Source organism: Panthera onca, chromosome A1 (genome assembly GCF_046562875.1).
Source record: "Panthera onca isolate mPanOnc1 chromosome A1, mPanOnc1 haplotype 2, whole genome shotgun sequence".
Taxonomy (NCBI): domain Eukaryota; kingdom Metazoa; phylum Chordata; class Mammalia; order Carnivora; family Felidae; genus Panthera; species Panthera onca.
The window spans coordinates 19,769,198-19,794,767 of NC_138339.1; the positions used below are offsets into that span (position 1 = coordinate 19,769,198).

Consider the following 25,570-nt stretch of genomic DNA (forward strand, 5'->3'; position numbering starts at 1 on the left):
CTTCATAAGCTTTCTATAGTTTTCAGTATACTGATCTCTTACATCTTTGGTTAGGTTTATTCCTAGGAATTTTATGATTCTTGGTGTAATTGTGAATGGGATCAGTTTCTTTATTTGTCTTTCTGTTGCTTTATTATTAGTGTATAAGAAGGCAACTGATTTCTGTACATTAATTTTGTATCCTATGACTTTGCTGAATTTATGTATCAGTTCTAGCAGACTTCTGGTGGAGTCTATCGGATTTTCCATGTATAATATCATGTCATCTGCAAAAAGTGAAAGCTTAACTTCATCTTTGCCAATTTTGATGCCTTTGATTTCCTTTTGTTGTCTGATTGCTGATGCTAGCACTTGCAAAACTATGTTAAACAACAGTGGTGAGTGTGGACATCACTGTCGGGTTCCTGATCTCAGGGGGAAAGCTCTCAGTTTTTCCCCATTGAGGATGATATTAGCTGTGGGCTTTTCATAAATGGCTTTTATAATGTTTAAGTATGTTCATTCTATCCCAACTTTCTCGAGGGTTTTTATTAAGAAAGCATGCTGAATTTTGTCAAATGTTTTTTTCTGCATCGATTGACAAAATCATATGGTTCTTATCTTCTATTTTTTTAATATGATGTATCACATTGATTGACTTGCGAATGTTGAACCAGCCCTGCAGCCCAGGAATGAATCCCATTTGATCATGGTGAATAATTCTTTTTATATGCTGTTGAATTCGATTTGCTAGTATCTTATTGAGAATTTTTGCTTCCATATTCATCAGGGACATTGGCCTATAGTTCTCTTTTTTTGCTGGGTCTCTGTCTGGTTTAGGAATCAAAGTAATGCTGGCTTCATAGAATGAGTCTGGAAGTTTTCCTTCCCTTTCTATTTTTTGGAACAGCTTGAGAAGGATAGGTATTATCTCTGCTTTAAATGTCTGGTAGCATTCCCCAGGGAAGCCATCTGGTCTTGGACTCTTATTTGTTGGGAGATTTTTGATAACTGATTTAATTTCTTTGCTGGTTATGGGGTCTGTTCAAGTTTTCTGTTTCTTCCTGTTTGAGTTTTGAAAGTGTGTGGGTGCCTAGGAATTTTTCCATTTCTTCCAGGTTGTCCAGTTTGTTGGCACATAATTTTTCATAATATTCCCTGATAATTGCTTGTACTTCTGAGGGATTGGTTGTAATAATTCCTTTTTCATTCATGATTTTACCTATTTGGGTCATCTCCCTTTTCTTTTTGAGAAGCCTGGCTAGACTTTTATCAATTCTGTTTTTCAGAATACCAACTTTTGGTTTCATTGATCTGCTCTATAGTTTTTTTAGATTCTATATTGTTTATTTCTGCTCTGATCTTTATGATTTCTCTTCTTCTGCTGGATTTAGGCTGTCTTTGCTGTTCTGCTTCTATTTCCTTTAGGTGTGCTGTTACATTTTGTATTTGGGATTTTGCTTGTTTCTTGAGATATGCCTGGATTGCAATGTATTTTCCTCTCAGGGCTGCCTTTGCTGCATCCCAAAGCGTTTGGATTGTTGTCTTTTCATTTTCATTTGTTTCCATATATTTTTTAAAATTTCTTCTCTAATTGTCTGGTTGACCCATTCATTCTTTAGTAGAGTTTTCTTTAACCTCCATGCTTTTGGAGGTTTTCCAGACTTTTTCCTGTGGTTGATTTCAAGTTTCATAGCATTGTGGTCTGAAAGTGTGCATGGTATGATCTCAATTATTTTATACTTATGAAGGGCTGTTTTGTGACCCAGTAGGTGATCTATCTTGAAGAATGTTCCATGTGCACTCGAGAAGAAGGTATATTCTGTTGCTTTGGGATGCAGAGTTCTAAATATATCTGTCAAGTCCATCTGATCCAATGTATCATTCAGGGCCCTTGTTTCTTTCTTGATCCTGTGTCTAGATGATCTATCCATTGTTTTAAGTGGGGTATTAAAGTCCCCTGCAATTACCACATTCTTGTCAATAAGGTTGCTTATGTTTGTGAGTAATTGTTTTATATATTTGGGGGCTCCGTATTCAGTGCATAGACATTTATAATTGTTAGCTCTTCCTGATGGATAGACCCTGTAATTTTTTTTATAATGCCCTTCTTCATCTCTTGTTTCAGTCTTTAATTTAAAGTCTAGTTTGTCTGATATAAGTATGGCTACTCCAGCTTTCTTTTGACTTCCAGTAGCATGATAGATACTTCTCCATCCCCTTACTTTCAATCGAAGGTGACCTCAGGTCTAAAATGAGTCTCTTGTAGACAGCAAATCGATGGGTCTTGTTTCTTTATCCATTCTGATACCCTATGTCTTTTGTTTGGAGCATTTAGTCCATTTACATTCAGTGTTATTATTGAAAGATATGGGTTTAGAGTCACTGTGATGTCTGTAGGTTTCATACTTGTAGTGATGTCTTTGGTGCTTTGTGGTCCTTGCAACATTTCACTCACAGAATCCCCATTAGGACTTCTTGTAGGGCTGGTTTAGTGGTGATGAATTCCTTCAGTTTTTGTTTGGGAAGACCTTTATCTCTACTTCTATTCTGAATGACAGACTTGCTGGATAAAGGATTTCAGCTGCATATTTTTTCTGTTCATCACATTGAAGATTTCCCGCCATTCCTTTCTGGCCTGCCAAGTTTTAGTAGATAGGTCTGCCATTAGTCTTATACATCTCCCTTTATAAGTTTGAGCCTGCTTATCCCTAGCTGCTTTCAGAATTTTCTCTTTATCCTTGTATTTTGCCAATTTCAGTATGATATGTCATGCAGAAAATCTATTGAAGTTACTTCTGAAGGGAGTTCTCTGTGCCTCTTGGATTTCAATGCCTTTTTCCTTCCCCAGATCAGGGCAGTTCTCAGCTATGATTTGTTCAAGTACAACTTCAGCCCCTTTCTCTCTGTATTCTTCTTCTGAAATTCCTATGATACGGATATTGTTCCATTTGATTGTATCACTTAGTTCTCTAATTCTCCCTCATACTCCTGGATTTATCTCTCTTTTTCTCAGCTTCCTCTTTTTCCATAATTTTATCTTCTAATTCACCTATTCTCTCCTCTGACTCTTCAATACGTGCTATGGCTGCCTCCATTTTATGGTGCACTTCATTTATAGCATTTTTTAGCTCCTATTTCTTAGTCCCTTGATCTCTGTAGCAATAGATTCTCTGCTGTTCTCTATGCTTTTTTCAATCCCAGCAATTACTTTTATGACTATTATTCTAAATTCTTATTCTGTTATATTGCTTAAATCGTTTTTGATCAATTCGTTAGTTTTCGCTACATCCTGGAATTTATTTTGAGGAGAATTCTTCCATTTCGTCATTTTGGGTAGTCCCTGGGGTGGCTCCCAACTGCAGGGCACTTCCCCCATACTGTCCAGAGTAACTTGTGTTGGTGGGCGGGGCCACAGTCAGACCCTTTGTCTGCCCTCATCCCACTGCTGGGGCCATAGTCAGACTGGTGTGTACCTATCTTCCCCTCTCCCAGAGGCAGGACTCACTGTGAAGTGGTGTAGCCCCTGTCTGGGCTATTTGCATACTGCCAGGCTTGTGGTGCTGCTTCGATGCGATCTGGCCAAGGGTGAATTAGCCAGGGTGGATCCACAAGATGCACAGGGGCCTTGAGGGGCAGGCTTTGCTTGCTTTGCCATCAGTATTCCCCTGTGGAAGGGGCCCTGCAGCACTGGGAGGGAGGCAGACCGGTTGGAAGGATGGATCCACAGAAGCACAGTGTTGGATGTTTGCAGCAAGTACGGTGACCGGAACTGGCTCTCTTTGGGATTTCGGCTGGGGGATGGGGGAGGGAGATGGTGTTTCCCAGCACCTTTGTTCCCCACCGAGCTGAGCTCTGTCCTCCCGGGCTCAATACCTCTCCCTCCCAGTGTCCTCTCACCCTCCCGCTCTCCGCTCTCCGAGAGCAGAGCTGTTGACTTATAACATTCCAGATGTTGAGTCCCGCTGGCTGTCAGAACTCACGTAGTCCTGCCCCTCCGTTTTTGCAAGCCAGACTCGGGGTCTCTGCCTTGCCCGGCAGGCTGCCCCTCCACCGCCCCGGCTGCCTCCCGCCAGTCTGTGTAGCGCGCACTGCCTCTCCGCCCTTCCTACCCTCTTCCGTGGGCCTCTTGTCTACACTTGGCTCCAGAGAGTCCATTCTGCTAGTCTTCTGGCAGTTTTCTGGGTGATTTAGGCAGATGTGGGTGGAATCTAAGCGATCAGCAGGACGAGGTGAGCCCAGCGTCCTCCTACGCCGCCACCTTCCAGTCTCTCCCCCAATACCACCTTTAAAGAGGGACTTCCCTGGAGAGTTCAGACACCCCAAGAAGTGCCAGTGACAAGATTACAGCTGTGGGGTGTGATGAGCCCACATACAAATTCTACACTAACACTCTTTCTTGCAGGCTCCTTACCATTGTGGAAAGATTCATTCATTCAATAATTCACTTACTGAGCCCTGTGCTGGGGGCTGGGACTGCCTATAGCCACTTTAGAGAAAAAAACGAGATTTCTTAAAATGGTACACATGCACTCATCATTTGATCTAACATTCTCATTCTAGGTATTTGTTCAGGAGAAATAAACATACTTGTTGACACAAAACTACAGTATATGTAAATGATTAAATAATGATTATTCATTATTCTTTATCATCAAAATCTGGAAACAGCTTGAATGTCCTCAAATGTGTGATGGACAAAGACATTTTGGTGCAGCCATACACTGCCATGCTCCTTGTCATTAGGAAAGTAGGAACTATTGATATAGCAACACGGATTAATTTCCAATGCATTATGCTGAGTGGACTTAAAATCATATATAGTGCATAACCATGTATATGACATTTTTGTCATATTTTCAATTTTTCATTCTTGAAAAAAGAGAAGTATAAAGACTCAAAACACAAAAGATTAGTGGTTGCAGGGACTTGATCACCACAAAGTGACATGAGGGAACATTTTGGGGAGATGGAAATGTTCTCTATCTTTTCTGTGGTGGTACTTACACAACTGTATACATTTGTCAAAATTCATAGAATTTTACATTAAAAAGGATCAGTTTACTATATGTAAATTAGACCTTCGTACAGATGGCTAATAGGTAATGAAAAGATGTTCAACATCACTAATCATCAGGGAAATGTAAATCAAAACCACAATGAGATTTCACCTCGCACCTGTCAGGATGGTTATTAAATAGGATAAATTTCATTTTTCAAAAAGGATATTTAGCTTCATTGTACTTACCTTTATCATATATTAAACATTTTAATAATTTTAAAAGCATTAAGAATGTATACTTTTATAAGTATCCATTCCAGAAAACTAACTACAACATACTATTTATAAATCTAAAGATGGAGTATTCCAGGAAAGGTTTATCATTTTGAAATTTTATTCAGATCAGTGGCTGCTTTATTCTCCTGAGACATCGGTGGTCCAAAGAAAAAGAGGCACTAAATTATATGCCCCATCTTTCTTCCTGTTATTCTTTAATTCTAGCTAGTTATCAGTTGTTAAAACAGACTAAACCTAACACCTAAGGGGTGCCTGAGTGGCTGAGTCACTTAAGCATCCGACTTCAGCTCAGGTCATGATCTCACGGTTCGTGAGTTAGAGTTCCACATCCGGCTCTCTGCTGACAGCTTGGAGCCTGTAGCTTGCTTTGAGTTCTGTGTCTCCTGCTCTCTCTGTCCCTCACCCACTTACGCTGTTTCTCTCTCTCAAAAATAAACATTAAACCTAACACATAAGAGTGTGCCATGTATCTTTTTTATATCTACATAATCTCACCAAGACTTTATAACCCTAGCTTGGCCTTATACTCACAGTTTCAGAAAACAGGGAGCCAGTGCAATAGTGCATAAAATATTAGGGCTCTGAGCCCGTTCCTGCGTAGAGGGGTGTGTAATTTAATAAAGTGTTCATTGATGTCAGCGCACTGGCACATCACACTTGTGTCTATGATGGAGCCTACAGCACAGAGACTCCCACTGCTAATTAGATGACGGAAGGAAGATTACATTTTCCCTTAGAGACAGATGCAAAGGTGCGAAGTTATGCTCAGAGGGATTTAGATTTACAAGTATTTGATGGAACAGGACAAAAATAGGGAAGGGCACATTTTAGGGAAAGGCAACTAGGGAAACAAACTCGACAGAGTTGCATTATAAATAAGAACGAAAGTTATGAAAGATACCACCAGACTTCTACCGTTCCCACATTATTCACATGCAAATTTCTAACATAAATTACAAATGAGGAATAATATTTTTATGACTCACATGTAAGCTTTCTAAAACTTTCTTGTGAATCCCAGAGAAGTTCAAGAGCTATGAGTTAGAATTCCATATATTGTATTTTATATCTTGCTCTCTAGGGGTGCCTATTAGTTATACCTTTCCAAATGATATCGAAAAAAATAAAATTAATAATTTCTTGAAAGGAATTGAATTATGAATCATTCACAGAGCTAGGAAGAATTTTTCATCTGAGATCATACAAATGGAAGTTTTGTTAATATTGAAGCAAAAGCAAATACTCTATGATGCTTTTCATAACAGTGTTTTATTAATACTTTAAACAGTATATCTCAGCCTGACCTAAATATTAAGATTATCTTGCGATAAAAAATTATCAACTCAATATTTTTGTAAAGGTGATTTTATATTTAAAACAAGCCTTCTTTTGGTTTATTTTGTTTTTATTTGATAACATCAACCTGGCTATTTTAGCTCCCTGACAATGTTTGGAATCCTCAGTTTGCTACTGAAATATCCTTGACAAGAAATGTTAGTATTAGGAGGAAGTACACTAAACAGTGTATGTGACACAATATTTTGTATTTTTTAATAACATAGACATATTCTTACAAATAAACAGATTGCAAATCATACCATTTTAAACCAGTGGTAATGAGAAAAGATACAGAATAGTAATGGATTCTGTTAGCATAATGAGCCATCTTTCTTGACTTTTCTTACTACCTGTAAACACAATATGTTGTTCTTTAATGGCTTCATTTACTTACGATCTGAATATTTTAGCAAAAGATTTCAAAATAGAATGTATTAGTGCACATCACATGGTCTCAATATTTGTGAAAAACATTTAAAATCTTTGTTATCCCATCACTTGATCAATTCATTCAATGAACAGCTATTTAACACTTAGTATAAACCAGATACTGTAAAATACAATCAGGATTTAAAGTACAACACTCTTTTAAACAAGCCTAATGTTCAAAAGGAAAAAAGAGATATTAACAATATAAACTGAATATGCAGCTTTTTTAAAGTTATTGAGGTTTGTGCATTTAAAGAATTCCTCATGACACATGTTGCTAAATGCTACCCCCAATTACTTTAACACCGTTCTTTGTGCTGGAAGTTTTGGGTGTTAGGCTCCAAGGGTTTGGATAGAATAAAGTTGTGTTATTTAGCACTGCGTTTCCAACTGTATTTTCTTTAGTATATCTGTAGAATAAATGCCTTGAAAGTCAGTAACTGTTGAACTTGTAAAGCTTTACCTCAGAATGGAGAGAACTAAGGATAAAATGCAGAATTCTCACTCCACTGGAAAGGAGGAAATCACTTCGAATTCTGAAGAAGCGCTCTCAGGAAAACAAACAGAATGGCAAGTGGTCAAAGACGTTAGGCTCCTGACTCCTGATAATTTCTTCCTCTTCTAGGCCTCTAGTCTACACCCTTAAGGTGTGGCTGAGGACTGGGGAGGAAGAGTTAGAGGCACAGACTGGGTGGTAGATAGAAATGGCTGATGAATGTGCCTAGGTGGGTGAGTGGGAAGGCAGCCTGACAGAGCCCTATACAATCGAGCATGTTCTGAGGAAGTAATTCGTGAACCAGAACAAACATTAAAAGGGAGATTAAGAAAAGACAAGGAAGTGAGACCACAGATTTCAGCCCCAAGATTATGATAGGATCCTACCAGACAATCATAAGCCAACCATACTACATCAGACGCCAGCACAACTCTGGGGTTATCTACCAAAATGATCATCCTTCAAATAATTACCATGTAGTTTCTAAGGACTAGGTATTTTGCAACAGAGACCAACAGGTATCCCAGATCAGGCACTGCCACCACAAGACTATGAGAGCAACCCTACAATGTTCCGCTTTCTGATCTCCCCTACTAGATTCTTCCCCATACAGACATTTCTCAGCTGGCTTCAGTCATCCTCACCACTGCTGACCATCTCCTAATTCCCCTGGTCATCTGGCTTTGCCTCCATGATCAGGCACCCATCAGAATTACTAATCACACCACTAGCTGTCAGATATCTGTTCATCTCTTCCCCTACCAGTCCAGAATTCAGGCCATAACATCTGGTAGGTACTATAATGGAAGACAGTGGTGTGGAGCAGAAGAGCAGGGAAGTGAACCCATTAAAAGTTCTCAGCATCAGGGTGCCTGGGTGACTCATACAGAGCCCGCTTTGGATCCTCTGTCCCCTTCTCTCTCTGCTCCTCCCCTGCTTGCTCTCTCTCTCTCAAAAATAAATAAACACTACAAAAATTCATTAGCATATTTTAAGGGGGTCTTGGACTCAGAAATATTCCATATTGATACACATACACTGGACATTTTTAGCTAGCTGATCTTTCTTTGTAGGATCTAATTTTATCTGGAGATAGTTCTGGAAAATCAAATTTCATATATGACCAATTATTACATTCCAACCACTGAGCAAGGTACTTTCACAAAAGCTGTTAATTCTTAAAAAGCTGTGAATTAGATTTCTAATTATATAAATGGGAAAAATAAGGCAAAAATACTTAAGATGCCTGTGTAGGGCTATAGAAAATAACATCATATTAAATAACTTCTTAAATAGAAATTGAATTCCTTAATCTTAATTTCAATATACAAGACATTTAAAAAATAGTCCATTTAAAAATTGCGCTGACTAGGGTCATCTGTATTTTTACTTCCCCTATGCTAATTGCAGTTGATTAAATTTAGAGGTAGATATTTAAATATTAATATTTTTTTCATATTATAAATATGAATGTTTGGCCTCTATTTAAAAAAAACTTATGAATAAAACATTACATTTTCTCTGAATGGCAATGTTAAATAGCTCTACCAACTGGAATTATGATCCCTGAATATAGACATTATATATTGATTTATTTCTGGTAAAATCTTCATACTAGCATCAATAAATACTTCCTGGCAATTTTCTCATCCTTAATTTTATTTTCTTCAGTCCAAGTACTCAAGAAGATTGTGGGATCCTGGGCTTCTGTGCATTTAGGGTAGGGAAGAAAGGTGGGAAATGATAAAGAGGTGTAGAAATGTAAACGGATAAGTGTGCTGAAGAAAATAGAGATGCTGTCTCTTTTACTGATTTCCTAAGACTCTAGCAATTGTCCCCTTTGCCCTCACTGAAGGATCAACAACCAACATTTATTAAGAGAAAATTTAAAAAGAACAAAAAGCCTCTGAAGGGCCAGCATTGGCTGAGTGACTATTATGGGCCAGACATGTTTCTATATAGTTTAAATACTGTTTCTCATTTCAGATTATTTACTGTTCTGGGAACAGACTAACTACTTTGTTTTTAATCCCTAGGACCTAACGTGGATCCTTGTATATATAGTCACTCAATAAATTATTGAAAAGTAAGCTATTATTTTTCCTTGACAGGATACCTACAACTAGATCATATAAAGTATTAATCACACTTAATTGATAAATCACACAAGTCTGAAGAATAACATGTCTCAGGCAACATAGCTAGTAAATGACTAAGATTTTAGAAGAGTCTCTTTCTTTCCTCTTTATTATCTGATTTTCTAACAATAGACTGTTCATACCTTGTAAAATAGCAATAAACATAGTTATGGAAGAAAGTATAAAACAGAATCACTAGAAACATTTAAAAATTCCTGTCTCCTATTTCTCAGCATAGGTTTTCATTAATTGTGGTAGGCAAACGTCTAAGATGGTCCCCAGTGATTCCTTCCTCCTGGCATTCACAATCATGTGTAATCCCTTTCTCTTGAATGTCAAGCTGGCCTAGACACTTGCTTCTAACCAAGAGGATACAGGAAAGGTGAAGAGATATTAATTCCAAAGACTGTGGCTTACATCTTGCTAGCAGACTCCCTCCATTGCCTTCTCTATTTACATGCTCACAAGAAAGCTGCCATGTTGGAGAGGATGATGTGACGAGGAACTGAGCCTGGCCCATGGCCAAGAGCCATCAAAGGACTGAGGCCCTCTGTCCCACAACCTGTGAGGAACTGAATTCTGCCAACAACCATCTATTCAGTCCCTCTCGTGGCATCTTTGTAGCCTGTGAAGGATCCTAAAGCAGTGGATCCAGCTAAGTCATGCCTGGATTCATGACCCACCACCACTGTAATATAATAAAAGCATTTTGTTTTAAGCAGCCAAATTTTCTGACAATTTGTTTCATGCTAATATATAACTAATATTATATTCAAACAAATTAATTTTTAAAAAGGATCACATTTTCTAGAAAAAGTATCAGGTGCTTATGATCATGCAAATGTATGTAGTAAAGGGACAGAGTGACCAAAGGCCCACTGGAAGTAAGAATAGTTTCCTGAACCACAATAAATGCCATATTTTATATGGTTCCAATTGCAGTAAGGTACCACAAAAAGAAAATCTTTCAAAAGGCATAATTTGTTTTCTATATGCCCCATTTCCTCTGACCTTAACTCATCAATTCAAAGATGAATTTTTTTTTTCACATTGTACGACCTTTGAATGTAGAAAACATCTTTCGGTTAATGACATAGTTCAATTAAAAGAAGTTTAGGGGTGCCTGGATGGCATGTTAGTTTAGTGTCCTAAGGTTCAGGTCATGATCTCACTGCTTGTGACTTTGAGCCCCGCATCAGGCCCTGGGCCAACAGCTCAGAGCCAGAGCCTGCTTTGGATTCTGTGTCTCCCTCTCTCTCTGCCTTTCCCTTCCCTATACTCTCTCTCTCAAAATAAACATTTAAAAAATTCATAAAAAAATTTAAAAAGAGATTTATTCTCTTATTGACATAAAATGACAGTGCTTATGCAACTGATAAACCACAATAATTATAAATGTGTTAATGGTATACATTTTAAATACTTTTTTGTTATTGTTCTGCAATATTGGAACAAAAATCAAGGCTCACAAATACAACGGTTTTTAAAAATTCAGAAGTCATTGAAGAAAATATACGGGCCTCAAATTTGTACACATGTTTCTTATGGTAGTTTAAGAAGTTTTTTTTTTTTCATTTGTTTAAATTTACTGGTGTGATTCCTTTTAATCAATATAGCGAAATTGGTAGGACACTAATTGAACTTTGGAAATGTAGGGTAGTTTCTTAGTCATCAAAAATGTATATGGTTATGACAACTTCTGATGGAACGTTACACTATATTTTTGAGTCTTTCTAAAAGGGTGATTGAATCAGGATCGTGCAGTACCTTATTTGTAGACATGAGAAGACACCCCTTAGAGATGTAGGTCACATCTACTATTCTTGAGACAGGCTGCAAGAACTGACTGGATATCACTGTCATCATCTAAGATAATCCTAGAGCACTTCCATACAGAAAAAAAATGTAAGAGTGTAATGTAATTTTTCCATTATGTTCATTCTATCTAAACTGGAGGCATTTGGTTCTTAAAATTGCAAATGAATAATTGAGGTGCCCATCAGCTCTAGAGAATGTGTGGAAAGAGGCGTATAGCATTGAACTGTTCATTATTTCATATTTTGACCATAGCTGTGGTGAGTAAAATCACCTTAAAAATAAAAACTCAGGAAAAACAATGCATTTGTATTCTCTGCTGTAAATATATCTATGAGCAGGTGTAAATAACTAGGTGGTTGATAAGACTCATTTTTACAGCAGTACGATTCACTTTTATAGCCTTCCTAGCAAAAAAAGAGATTAAATCATCTTTATTTTCTATGTATCTTCTTACTTTCCTATATAGTAGTTTTCAAAATTTTGTTCATTGTTTTCATTGTACTCTCTGCTGTATTCTTTGGCTTGCAAGCATCCTCTTCACTGAAAAATAAAATGAAATACAGCTTTCGTTTAGCATAAAAATGAAAGGAAGTCCTTGGAAGTATTTGAGGCAGCTTGTGAAGACATTCTCAGTAAGTAGGAATCGGGACAGGGTTGCAACACAGTACATTCTGGCGATTTTTTCAGGTTTTACATAAACTAATTTGGGGGCACATAATTTATTGGTAATTAAAGAACCAGTCCCTTACGAAGATACCATACATAATACATATGAAAGGTTCAGGCTATTTTTTGAATAGAAAGACTTTACAGAAAGGCCTTTTTGAACTGGGAGTCAATTGCTCTCACATCCCCACTGAAAACACCTTGACTCAACTACTCATTAAGTAGATATTTGTTGAGTGAATCATTTGCTTATGAATAGAAAAATTACAAATGTAACTTGAAACCTGAGGAATTATTCATTTGTAGGGATACCTAAACACCAAAACTAACAGATGGTCTCTTGGACGTGAAACTATGCATTCTAGAAGAGTATGGCTGAAGTCAGATCACACAGCTAAGGAACATATTCTTATAATTGTGATAGGGTATTTTCTGGTTCTATTGTGTGGTTGATATTAGTAAGTGGCTATAATACAGACACAGTGGATCTGACAGTATTAACAAAATAATTAGTCACTACTCATAGAGCAAACTGTGAATTCTAAGGAGAGGCCATATGACAGCAATGGAAATTTACGAAGTAGGAAAATGTAAACAAGTATAGATACAAGGCATGTTCGAATAATGCGATCTGGCATAATACAATGTGCAATACATTCACTTTCTAAAACCTTAGAGAAATGGGAAAATATATTTTACTTCCAAGAAATTAATTCTAGCTTGCACCCTTTCAATGGTAGTCACACTTCCTCCTGATTATATGGTATAGAATTTAGACAACTTAACTTTGGAACAGAAAAAATAAGGATCATGAAACTATAGTGTCTGATCCCAGTGTAATTGAGGATGTACACACTAATTTTAAAAATTCTAAATGACAGAGAGTTGGGGTGCCTGGGTGGCTCAGCTGGTGAAGCATCCGACTTTTAACTTTGGCTCAGGTCATGATCTCATGGTTCTTGAGTTTGAGCCCTGCATTGGGCTCTGCTCTGACAGCTCAGAGCCTGCTTGAGATTCTCCATCTCCCTCTCTCTCCGGCCCCTACCCCACTCGCCTGTGCTCTCTCCCTCTCTCTGTCAAAATAAATGAACTTAAAAATAAATAATAGAGGGTTGATAAATTAAGTATTTGGTAAAGGAACCAGCATGACATTGCAGAAGCCAATGAAATGGGTGAGGAATCCATCACACTATGTTTTCTCTGCCACTGCCTCTCACAACTTTCTCATTGTTGAGGCCACCATCTGATGAAGCTAGTTTTGTTTTGTTTTTCAGACACAGTAAAGAGAGAACCAGGCACAACTATCAGGCTACTGGTGTCTGCAGTAATTCTCTGTGCCAACCAGACTGATATTTGGGGATGAATTCCGGGCACTATTTAAACTGAGGCATAGCACAAGATCCGTATTTATCTCGGCTTTCATTCTTCATTTTGCCACCTGCTTGCTCATTGTTTACCAGCCACATCCAAGAGAACAGGGCTTATTTTTTTAATGTAGTCCCCTTATTTTCTATTGCCTAGAATAGCAGCTGACAAAGATATACAGGCTTTGGCTTCAACCATCATGCCATCTTCAACTGCAGGAATTTAGCACCTGGAGGCATTCACATGTTCTGATGTCTCCAGCGAGTGTAGCCACTGAACCAGTCCATTTACAAACACTCTTGACTATGCTTTTTTCTTCTTTTCAAATTAAATTGAGGTACACTTTATATACAAAAAATGCACAATTTGATGTATGCATTTTGATGAATTTGCATATATGCCTACACCTGTGATATCATCCCTGCAAACAAGGTAATAGGCACGTCTCCCACCTCCAAAAGATTTTGTGCATTCCTTGTCTTTGTGTGTGTGTGTGGGGGGGGGGTGGTAAAAACACTTAGCATGAGATTTACCCTTTTAAACTTGTAAATGCGTAATGCAGCATTGTTAACTATAAACTCTATGCTGCACAGATCTCTAAAACTTTTTCATCTTCTATAACTGTAACTTCAGATCCATTGATATAAACTCCCAAATTCCTCTTCCCCACATCTTCTCAGGTTGTCCTTTACTCATAATGCATTATAATACTGTGCCTGTCTATTTTCTTAAGTCATCTCTCATCTATTTCTCTTGGTTGGTTTTCTTCTCCTTCCATTTATTTCCACCAACACATTCAAGCCTGCTTCTGCATCAGGATCTTTACACCTGCTGCTCCTTCTGTGTGGAAAGCATTGTGTTCACATCCCGCATGTTTCACATTTTAACATTTCTCAAGTCTCAACTCAAATATCACCTCCTCAGAAATTTCTGACAATCTTACTCAAAATTTGGCCTCAAAGACATTCTCATTCACTTCACCTCACTCATTTCTTTTGTAGATTGTATCACACAGTGATATTATTGCTATTTCTATCTATTGTGTAACTGTCATCTATTCCTAAAATACATTCTACATGTACAGCAAACTAGCATTTATTGTTTTTTGTTGCAGCCACAAACACAGAGCAGTACTGAACTCATTGTAGGTCAATATTCTGTTAGCACAAATCAAATGAAACAAAGAATGAATGAATAACTTAAGTCTTTCTAAGACTAGAGAGCTTACCTAAAATCTGTACCTATCATGGATTTTGCATCTCCTAGCGAATATCAAGCTCCAAATAATTTAAAACATACCTCTCTAACTTTCACTTGACTTCCAGGTACAGTTCAGATTCTCATTTTCAAGCCTATCCATTAGACTGACTTTTTTTTTTTATTCTGATGATGCCATAAAGTAATCCATATATGTAATTCAACAAAGTGATGAAGGGTGAGCAGGCCATGTGTTTTGGAAATTATGCCTTGAAGCATAAAGTGGTCCTTACCATGATTAGCCATAGTATATGTTTATTACCCAAATCTGTTGGCAATTAGAGGTTATGATTTTGGCTCTAGCATTTGTAATTTTATCTTTCCACATTTTCAAGCTAGCATGCCTTCTGTTACTTTAAATTATTCAATAAGAATCATCCTCTTTTTATGCACTGTTATCCAAAATTATTTGATCTGTTATGCTTTTTTGAAAGGAAATGTATATTCCATGACATTGCATGGGTTTAAGTCTTTTCAGCAGGTTAAAAAGAAGAGAGAGGTCTATGTGTAGTAATTTTCAAGAGATACCCAGGTTTAGTGGGGAAAAAAGTAGACTTCAGTTATCTGAGTTTTCTGTGGCAAAGACCAAGTAATACTTAAATGTTCATTACGTAAGTCATTAAAAGAAGGATTCGTGTGTGTGTGTGTGTGTGCGTGTGTGTGTGTGTGTGCGTGTGTGTGTGTGTGTGTGTGTGTGTTTCCCAAGGTTAATGAGAATTAGGAATTGGTTTTTAAGCAATAAATTTGGATTATAATTAGCATTGTGTTTTTCAAGATTTCTTACATTTTTAGGAAATAACTGAGTATGGCTTCTACACTTTGGGATTTCTTAAAGCTAAAAACAACAAAAAGGAAGAAAGTATTAAATAAGTAGATATAAAACAAATAGTAGCATTGATAAATGTGAATGAAGTTAGTACAAAGTAGGGGCTATTCCTAGATTGCAATTATTTTGGAAACTGGACATAACTAATACTCTCTATATTAAAAAAAAAGTATCATACAATCAACTGTTCCTGTTCTGTGAAAATTTAGATGTGGAACAAAATAAAATTTATTCTCCAGAATGTTTTAGTAGGCATTCAGATGCATTCATTGATTCTAGATAAGCAGGAGTCTCAAATTCATATCTATTAAACCACTGGACTAAGTCCAAATTCTTGTGTTTATCAGTTTGCATGTCAGCTAAGTTCATGCTCTGGAATGACCATAGATTATACTGGTCCTCAGAGTGCATGTGTTATTTTTCCTCTACCATCTATATAAATATATCTTCTTTTTTTCAAGAACATCCAAGCAAGATAGTTATTTGAGAAAAAGACACATCTCTCATTATTATAACTCCATCGAATTTAATTATCTCATCCCTTTAAAACACGTATCCCTTTAGTCAAAAATCTTTGCATGGTTAGCACTGTAAAGGAATGGCAAATCCAGCCTCTTGCAAATAAATCAAGTTGAATTTATGATGAATTTATATCAGACTTTCTTGAACAGAAGCACTGCTGATATTTTGGACTGGATAATTCTTTGTTGTGAGGGGCCATCTTGTGCCAGGTAGGATGATTAGCAGCAACCCTGGCCTGTGTTCACCCAACACCAGTAGCAATGACACCCTGCTCAGTGGTGACAGACAAAAATGTTTCCAGATACTGCCAAATGTTCCCCGGGGAAGTAGCAGCAAAAGGGTCCCCAGTTAAAACCACAAAATTGTAACATCACCTCTAATATTTATATTTAGATGAATAACTTAATTAAGCACTGAGAGCAAACCCTAAAAAATGTGCAAGTTTAAAGGAAAAGGAAGACTGAAATCAGGAGCTGAGTGAAGTCCTGAAAAGAGGTAAGTGTTGGGCATATGTTTGCTAATTAATCTGTATGCAAATATAGAATGCAAGTTGTTTTTTTTTTTACAGGATATCATTCTGTTTTCCCTTTCTAAGCTATTTTCATAAAAGCTTGAAGTGCAAAATGACTTCAGAGTTAATCTAATCCAAATCAGTAATTTATAAAAAATATCTACATATGTCATCAGACAGGTAAATTATTTCTCCAAGGGTTCATACTAGCATAGCTAATCCAATAATCCAAAACGCCAGAGCCCAGTCACACCAAATTCCCTAAAACATTACATATACCTTCAGGCATACATTTAGGCTTTCTCCTGCGTCACACTGAACCAAAACTCAGGAAAATATCAAAAAAAAAGCTCCTTTACACTGAAGTATGTGATTGATATGGCTTAGTAAATTCTGTAATAATTGGCATAGAGACAAGCTGGAAAAAATTGGCAATTGAGGACTATGGGATATGGTAGAGACAAGCATATTGGTTCAGAGAAGATCAAAAAGTCGCTTTCTGTAAGCAATAGTATACAGCATATATCTGTTAGAGTTTTTATCTTAAGAGTCTGTCTGACCATCTATCTTTATCCTCACCTTGGTTTTCAGTAGAATGCATTAACTCAACAGTTTATGAAAGAAAACCTTCATTTTTGGTTTGGAGGCAATAATAACAATAAAATATTTGTGGTATTTTCGATGACTTAGTGATCTTAGCTATTTGATATTTCTCAATAGGTACATTACTGCCCCACATTAGAAAAGGAACAGTTGGTACTAATTTAAAATATGGAAAAATATGGGGAGCCTGGGTGGCTCAGTTGGGTAAGCGTCCGACATCAGCTCGGGTCATGATCTCACGGTTTGTGGGTTCAAGCCCTGCGTGGGGCTCTGTGGGGACAGCTCAGAGCCTAAAGCCTGCTTCAGATTCTGTGTCTCCCTCTCTCTCTGCCCCTCCTCCACTCATACTCTATCTCTCTCTCAAAAAATAAACACTAAAAGGGGTGCCTGGGTGGCTCAGTGGGTTAAGCGTCCAACTTTGACTCAAGTCATGATCTCATGGTTCCTGAGTTTGAGCCCTGCGTCAGGCTCTCTGCTGACACTTCAGAGCCTGGAGCCTGTTTCAGATTCTGTGTCTCCCTCTCTCTCTGACCCTCCCCCATTCATGCTCTGTGTCTCTCTGTCTCAAGAATAAATAAATGTTAAAAAATTAAAAAAAATAAACACTAAAAAAATAAATAAAATAAAATACGGAAAAATACATACATTCAGCTAAATTTACCGATGAGACTAATTGATTATTTAAAATACAACTGGAGGGGCGCCTGGGTGGCTCAGTCGGTTGGGCATCCGACTTCAGCTCAGGTCAAGATCTCGCGGTCTGTGAGTTCGAGCCCCACGTCGGGCTCTGGGCTGATGGCTCAGAGCCTGGAGCCTGCTTCAGATTCTGTGTCTCCCTCTCTCTCTGCCCCTCCCCCGTTCATGCTCTGTCTCTCTCTGTCTCAAAAATAAATAAACGTTAAAAAAAATAAAAAAAAATAATAAAATACAATTGGATTCTCATAGCATAAGTATGTCAACATAAATTCCAAATGACTTAAAGTATAAATGTAAAATCGAAGTTATAATTTAATATTTTTCAAATCTCAGAAGGAAACAAAAAACTGGAGAGATATCCAGCCACAAATTAATGCAAGATGTTACAAAGGAATAATTAAACAACCACTTCTAAGTCTTGATCTCCTCCTTCTGTTAGGGTAATGTATCTGTAATCTCTACCATGTACCTCCAAAGAGGAGAGCTTCCTTGTTGAGTTAATGACACCTATATCCCCACTCCATCTTGGCCATGTAATTTGTTTAGGTCAGCTGACAGGCAGCCCCAGGAGCAAGAGGACTACTAACACTTTGTTTTGCTTACATAATAACATCAAAGAAATAGTGGACAAATATAAGCTTTGACTATATCTTCAAATATACATTAATTTCGTATCAGTAGGAAAAAATATTTTTGGTACTTTTTGAGAACAAAAACAAAACAAAACAAAACAACAACAACAACCCCAAAACAAAACAGAACTTAGGTTCCTGATGGAATCTAAATCAAAATGAATTGAAAGGTAATTATAAAAACATCACACTGCTATTATAGACATGGCCTTTTAAACAGTCTTTAAAGAAAAACTAAATACATTAAATAAGGCAAAAATACAGTCAATGTAAAAGCTATAATAATAACAAATGTATATATTTTGATGGACAATGTGAATATTTGGAAAAATACATGCAATATATAGGACAGAGGATTTAATACCTCTAAGGGACAAAGTACTTTGACAAATTAATTTAAAAAAATGAGACCCTCATAAAAAATGAGTAAAAAAATGAATATGTAATGCTTCCCCAAAAGATAAGAATCATTGTATTATATATTTGTCACTATTTTTGCTGACAAGTCTATTTCAAATACCTTTTCAATGTTGATTGAATGTCCTGCCTTTTAATTCCTGAATCCTAAGAAAGAATTCCAAAGAATAGATTTCTTAGCCCCTTTTGCAGTTAGAAAACCCACATGTGAGTTTGACTCCACAAACCTGATGCATCACAAATTGAAATGATACATAAATTGGTAGAAGTGGTCACAGCCAACAGGACCTCAGGGCAATAAAAGAAATGTTGACTCTGTTAACATGCCTGGCATAGCTTATGGCTCTAAAAAAATTCCAGATGAAATTTTATCATCCCGTTGTCTGCAGTAGCAAAACACCTAATTAAATCATGACCTATGGTAACCTAGAGTAAAGTGCTCACTGAGCACAATGCTTTGAGGAATCAGGTGGCTGTTACCAGAGAACAATATAAAAAGCATGAGGAATGTGTGAACTGTAAAAGAGTTGATTGTTTCAAATTGTACTGACAGCTTAAAGAAGAATAACAAGCTCAAAGCTCTGATCTTGGCTCAAGGCACAGAGAGAAACCATGGGAATTTTATGACTAATAAAATAACCTTCTATCATCTACAACCGTAGACCTAAGGCAGAGCCCTAAACTCAAAAATGTGATCCTGTCAATTATAAAATTGTAAGTTGGTTGTCTACACAGTCTCATTACTACCACAGTATGAAAACTAGTGAATTAATTGAGAATAAGTAAGATTCTGAATATTGGAGTAGGGAAATGTGATAGGATCCAGATGGCTCAGTGGCCCCAAACTCCCAAATATCCCTGATCATGGTTAGCAAAAGCAACCCTTCCTTCCAAGTGCGATAAGGCCCTTTTTGCTTTTGCTTAAAATCCAGTAAGGATCTCTTTTGAGAGAGTCACTTTACAAGGCAAAACTATTCTTATTATGTTGATCTTCCACCATGTTTAATTACCTCCTAATCTAATTTAGAATCAGAACCCAATGTGCCCAAGAGAGATAATTACAAACTCAGATTTTAGAAGACATGATTAATCATGAAAACATTGCAAGAATTGTTGGATTTGTATTAGCAAAAATCTAGAAAATATATATAGGATTAAGTTCTGAAAGTAATAAACCCAGGATTGCAGAACGTTTTATAATGCAACATTTACTAACATGGTTGCCCTTCCCATAAACTTTAGAATTATTGTGTTATTCTCAGCACATGATAATGGGGTATGCTTTGTTGCTTTATTAGCTAATTAAAATATGGACTTAATGAAGACTATGAGATGCCTAAAACTCTTTGCTATTTTGTATATAAAAAAGATTCATTTAATTAAGGAAATGAGAATGGTAGAGTGGTTTATCATGTGAAATTCACTCAGTTGACTCCTTACATCTCTTAAAAGACAATGAAAAATGCTTTCTAACGTGGGTATTAAGAAATATAGATTATAGCATATCAGCATCTTCCAAAAGTCCTGTAGAGATTGTCCTATGTTAGCTAAAAATGCTACTAACGGATTTTGCAGTTAAAAAAGCCTCCCTATATCTATGGGCAGCATGGATGAGACCCTTGAGTGTTGAGAGTAAATAATGCCAATGGACCATCAGATTCAAGATGTAATTTCTGTAATTAATAGTGGTACAAGAGAGCATTTTTCAGTGACTAAATGATTCAGTCTCTAGGAGTGAAATAGATGCATAGCACTCCAAGGTCTACAAGAATTATGAAACTGAGAATTCTTTCGGTTGGTGAGGCAGAAAAAGGATGCTCTAACAACAACAGAGATTTGTCTCTTCAGCCAAATTCCAGAACTGAGTCACTTCAAAGACTCAGAATGATTATTTGACCACACCTAGATAATAACCATGGTAACAGCACAAATAGCTTCTACCTAGATTTTCCAAATGAGACTTTCTGGGTTAACTGTGAACTGGGTAGACAGAAATAGCTAGACATTTTGAGAATGTTGATAAAATTTTCAAGCTTATCAAAGTACTTAGGAACCTAAAAATTTTTCTGATCCACTACCCAGAATGAGGACAAATGAAGTATTAAAATGGACTTTTGATCTAATTTCATCTCATGATCAGCTCAGTGAAACCTCAAGCCTATCCAATATCAATGTACACAGTTTCTGGGCATATTATTGAAATGAACATGCTCAGAAACTAGAAGAAAATCTCCAAAAGCTAGCTAGCTTTCATTCGTTTTTACTTCTTCTTAAGTATTTAATTTTTTATTCAGATTTTTTTTTTACTCCACTCCCATCATGTACCTCAAGGAGAGACTTAACCACAGCCAACTTTACAAGTTCCAGTAATCCCATGCCCCTTGTTCCTGACTGATCCAATGATAGAATTCTGAGAGGCTCTCTTCAGTTATTTTTATGATAGATCTGTCTCACTCTCATGTTCTCTCTTTACCACCTATGGCTATTTTTTTTGCAACCATAAGGGGCCTTATTACTGGAAGAATTCAAAACTGTGAATGAAAGTAAATAGAGCCAGAAAGACCCAAGTTTTTAAACAACATAGAATTCCTATATCTGTGGTCTTCTAGTTAACTGAACCAATAAATTACTTTAGAGATAGAACTAAATTCACTGGCTGTTAGTTCAGTAAAATTTGCAAACAAAATCACCCTTTCTGAGACAAGCTGTGGATGTATAACTGGAAATAAAATGGTATTTGTCAGGTTAGTGCTTTAGACAGAATAATGTGTTATAATTATGTTATTTATGAAATTTTTTCTAGTATGGGTGTTTAATTTTTTCTTGATGAGAAAGCAACTTTTTATTAAAGAAAAAGAATTCTGGCCATCTTAACATATTAAAGGTGAAAAAAATGTGAAAAAAACACATCATGATACTCACTTGGCAAATGTGAGATATTTCTAAATAAATTTCCAGCAAAGATGTTTAATGATCATTTCAGTGCAGTTTATACTTCCTGAGAATTTACAACTTGACTCTCTAAGGGCAAGTTTTGTTACAGGTAATATCTTATTCATTAGAACCGCTAAGACATTTCATGAGGGTTTTAAAATTTATCAGTGGAGTCACTTACCTATTAATATTGTATCACAGATTTTATTTGTTATTTGAAGGTTTTAAATTAGTTTTTAAAAAGGCATAAGAATTTGAAATTTTGAATATTCGAATCTTAAATCTAAACCACAAATTTACCCAGTGAATAGTTTATAACTTCACTAATATCATTCATAGAGACAGTATACAATTCTGGGTACTTCAAGTTAAATAATTTATGCCTATGTTTTCTTTCTAAAATTGAGGTGCTCACAAATAATTTATATTCAATTTCATAAAAGAGGTCCTAATTTATATCTTGCTAAAAGGTATAAACGGGTGCTTAGAGTTACCTTTTATGTGTTCATGCACTTTAAATTTAAAGACATAAGTTAACACTTGCATAAATATTTAAGGATTAGGAAATTCATATCACTATTGTATGTACTCTTACTAATTCAAAAATAAACTCGTGTTTTGGGTTAGTTTCAACCTTGACTGTTTTACTAGATTACTGAACAATTCTATAGAACATACTAAAACAAGCAAGAATAACAATTATAAAAAGTAATATTTTGACAGAAGCTCTTAAGTCTGCAAGTAATTCAAAATTTAAAAGCCAAGAAAACATTTTTAAATTCATATTGAGGATGATTAAGACTACAGGAAATTTATTTTTGACACTATGCAATGCCTCTAGATACTTCTCAATATATCATTTGATTTCAATATAAAATAACATCTACAAAAGAGAAAGAAGTCTAATTAAAGAAGATGTTCCTATAGATACTGAGTTTCGTGCTCAGGAATCAACATTCGATTAAAGCGTTATAGTGCTTAAGTATTACTTAGATAGCTATACCATATAACTTTTTTTTCCATATATAATTCTATAAAGTGGTCAGCATCAGTTAATGGATCACTTGTGTAAACAGTTAAATCATTCTCCATTAGATGAAACCAGTACTCCCTTGAAATCACTATGTCAGAAGAAAATTAAGGCCAGTGTTTAAAAGATATAGTTAATACAAATTTAGAACTTCAATAAAGTTCAGAAATGAAAAAGGGTTTCATGCTTGCCCGTTTAATATTTGTGCAGAAAATATTATAATCATATGAATCTTAACAGTGACATTTAAACGAAGTAAATATTGAAAATATATAAAATGTAAGTGGGAATAAACCCCTCAGCAACTAGCTTTACAGAATTTGCATGTTCCACCACAGTTGTCTCCTTAACTGTTTGAACTTTTGCTTTATAACTAATCAGCCTTCAGTAACATTCCAAACAGTGCAGTTTCGAGACACCAGAAAATTATAGCCACCATGCCCATGTTAAATTATTTTAACTCAAAATTATCCAAAATTACGCTTATAATAATAGTTCATTTTTTCTGAGATGGGATCTTGAATGAACATATGATAAATCACCTCATGATCTGTATAAAATGGTTGAGGAGGGGAACAAACTCCTACCAAACAAACATTGAGATTGCACACTGACGAATTGGGGGCTGTGACCTACTGTTGAAGCAGTAGCAGGAGATATAAGAAAAATCACATAACATTTTTGATGATGGTATATAAAATAGGGGATGGAGACACACTGATTGCTAAGATCCTGCCTTGGTCTCTATAGACTGGTATGGTGTAAAATTACCATTGTGATAGACTGGGTGGCTTACACAACAAACATTTATTTTTCATAGTTCTAGAGGCTGGGAAGTCCAAGATCAAGGTGCCAGGAGATTCCATGTCTGCAAGGAATCCGCCTCCTGATTCATAAGTAGCTGTTTTCTTGCTGTGTCATAACTTGGTGAAAGGTCAAGGGAGCTCCCTGGGACCTCTCTTACAAGGGCATTAACACTCTTCATAAGGCTATGCCTTCCTTATCTAATCACCTCTGCCTGCAACTTATAGCAGATCTCAATTCTAAAACTATATGGCTCTATGACCAAGATCCCAATTTAAAGGTGCCTAACTAGATTTGTAGGTATATTGATGATGATAAAATAATGTCCTCATGAATCTCCTCAAAAAGTTCTAAATCTGCTGTGGTCTGAGCATATATATATATATATATATATATATATATATATATATATACATGCTTCTAAAGCATATGTATATGTGTGTATATATATATATATACACATATACATATGCTTTTAAAACTTTTATCTAGCTTATAAATTCATTATAGTTTCTTATTTATCTTTTTATCCACCTCCATACCACTCCTCACACATCTAAGACATAATATAAGCTCAATAAGTGATTATGGATTGATTGACCCTTCTCACTGAACATTAGAAACTACCTTCTTAAGAAAAAAAGAAACAAAAACAAACAAAAAAGAGTGTAGCATACAGCATCTTGGAGAAGTTTTCACATATACTCACAGCCATTTTGATATCTTTCCTTCCTCCCACACCCAAAGAGAAAAAGACTGAAAATGTTAAATTGAAATAAATTTCACTAAATACAAAGGGTATAATCTTCCACTACCAATTTAACCCTTAATCCCCCCAAAAACTATTCACTAAAAAGATTGATATTTTTAAGCATCAGAAATTCTTCCTAAATGAAAATTTTCCAGGACCTTACAAATTATAAATATTTCTCCCTTTATGTCTTTAAATAGGGAAAAAAAAGTATTTTATTAGAAAGTCGTTCAGAATATAAAGGTTACATATTGGTAATATTGTATATTGATACATGGGATGTTCATTGGCATATAGAAACAAATTATGTCATGCTTCATGTTGAAATAAAATTTTATAATATACATAACACACAGTAAAACCTTGGTTTGCGAGCATAATTTGTTCTGGAAACGTTTGATGCTTACAATCCAAAGCACGTGTATATCGAGGCAAATTTTTCCCTAAGAAATAATGGAAACTCAGATGATTTGTTCCACAACCCAAAAATATTCATATAAAACTGATTATAATAGGGTAATATAATACAAAATAACAAAGTAAATACAACATATAAAGAAAAATAAACAAATTAACCTGCACTTACCTTTGAAAATCTTTGTGGCTGGTGTGAGGGAGCCAGGAGAGGGGAGGGTTACTGCGTAGCAGGACTTCTACTATCACTAACCGAATCACTGCTACCTGCTGGTTCAATGGAATCTTTTTCTTTTTGTGCAACTTTAACAAGGAACCTATCCAATGACCTAGAATGAAGCAAAGCATTCCTAAATTCACTCTTTTATGGAAAAGCAAGACTGTCCACAGGTGCTTTGAAGTGACAAAAAGTACACTAGTGCCAGTTGCGGGCACCTTCCAATGTTCCGAAAGACCACTGACTTCTGCCACACATCTCGTGGCCTGAGACCGAGCATCCGAACATGGGAAACAATCCCCCACAGTCCCCCAGCAAGCGCGCGCAAGAGATGAACCACTGGCTCAGTTCTGATCATGTGATGTTCGTCATCACATACTACTTGTATGGCAAGACATCACTTGTTTATCAAGTTAAAATTTATTAGC

The 25,570-nt window shown here is 36.2% G+C and overlaps 1 protein-coding gene across 2 annotated transcripts in view; it reads right to left on the reverse strand.

The window, feature by feature from the left end:
• The window catches only part of LOC132680702 (cadherin-10), a 172,736-nt gene extending 147,516 nt beyond the window's left edge, over positions 1–25,220 (reverse strand). For both annotated transcript variants that reach the window (XR_013554672.2, XM_060634396.3), the window contains exon 1: positions 25,098–25,220. The gene's annotated coding sequence lies outside the window, so the exon portion shown is untranslated. The remainder of the gene's footprint in view (positions 1–25,097) is intronic.
• Positions 25,221–25,570: the final 350 nt, after the last annotated feature.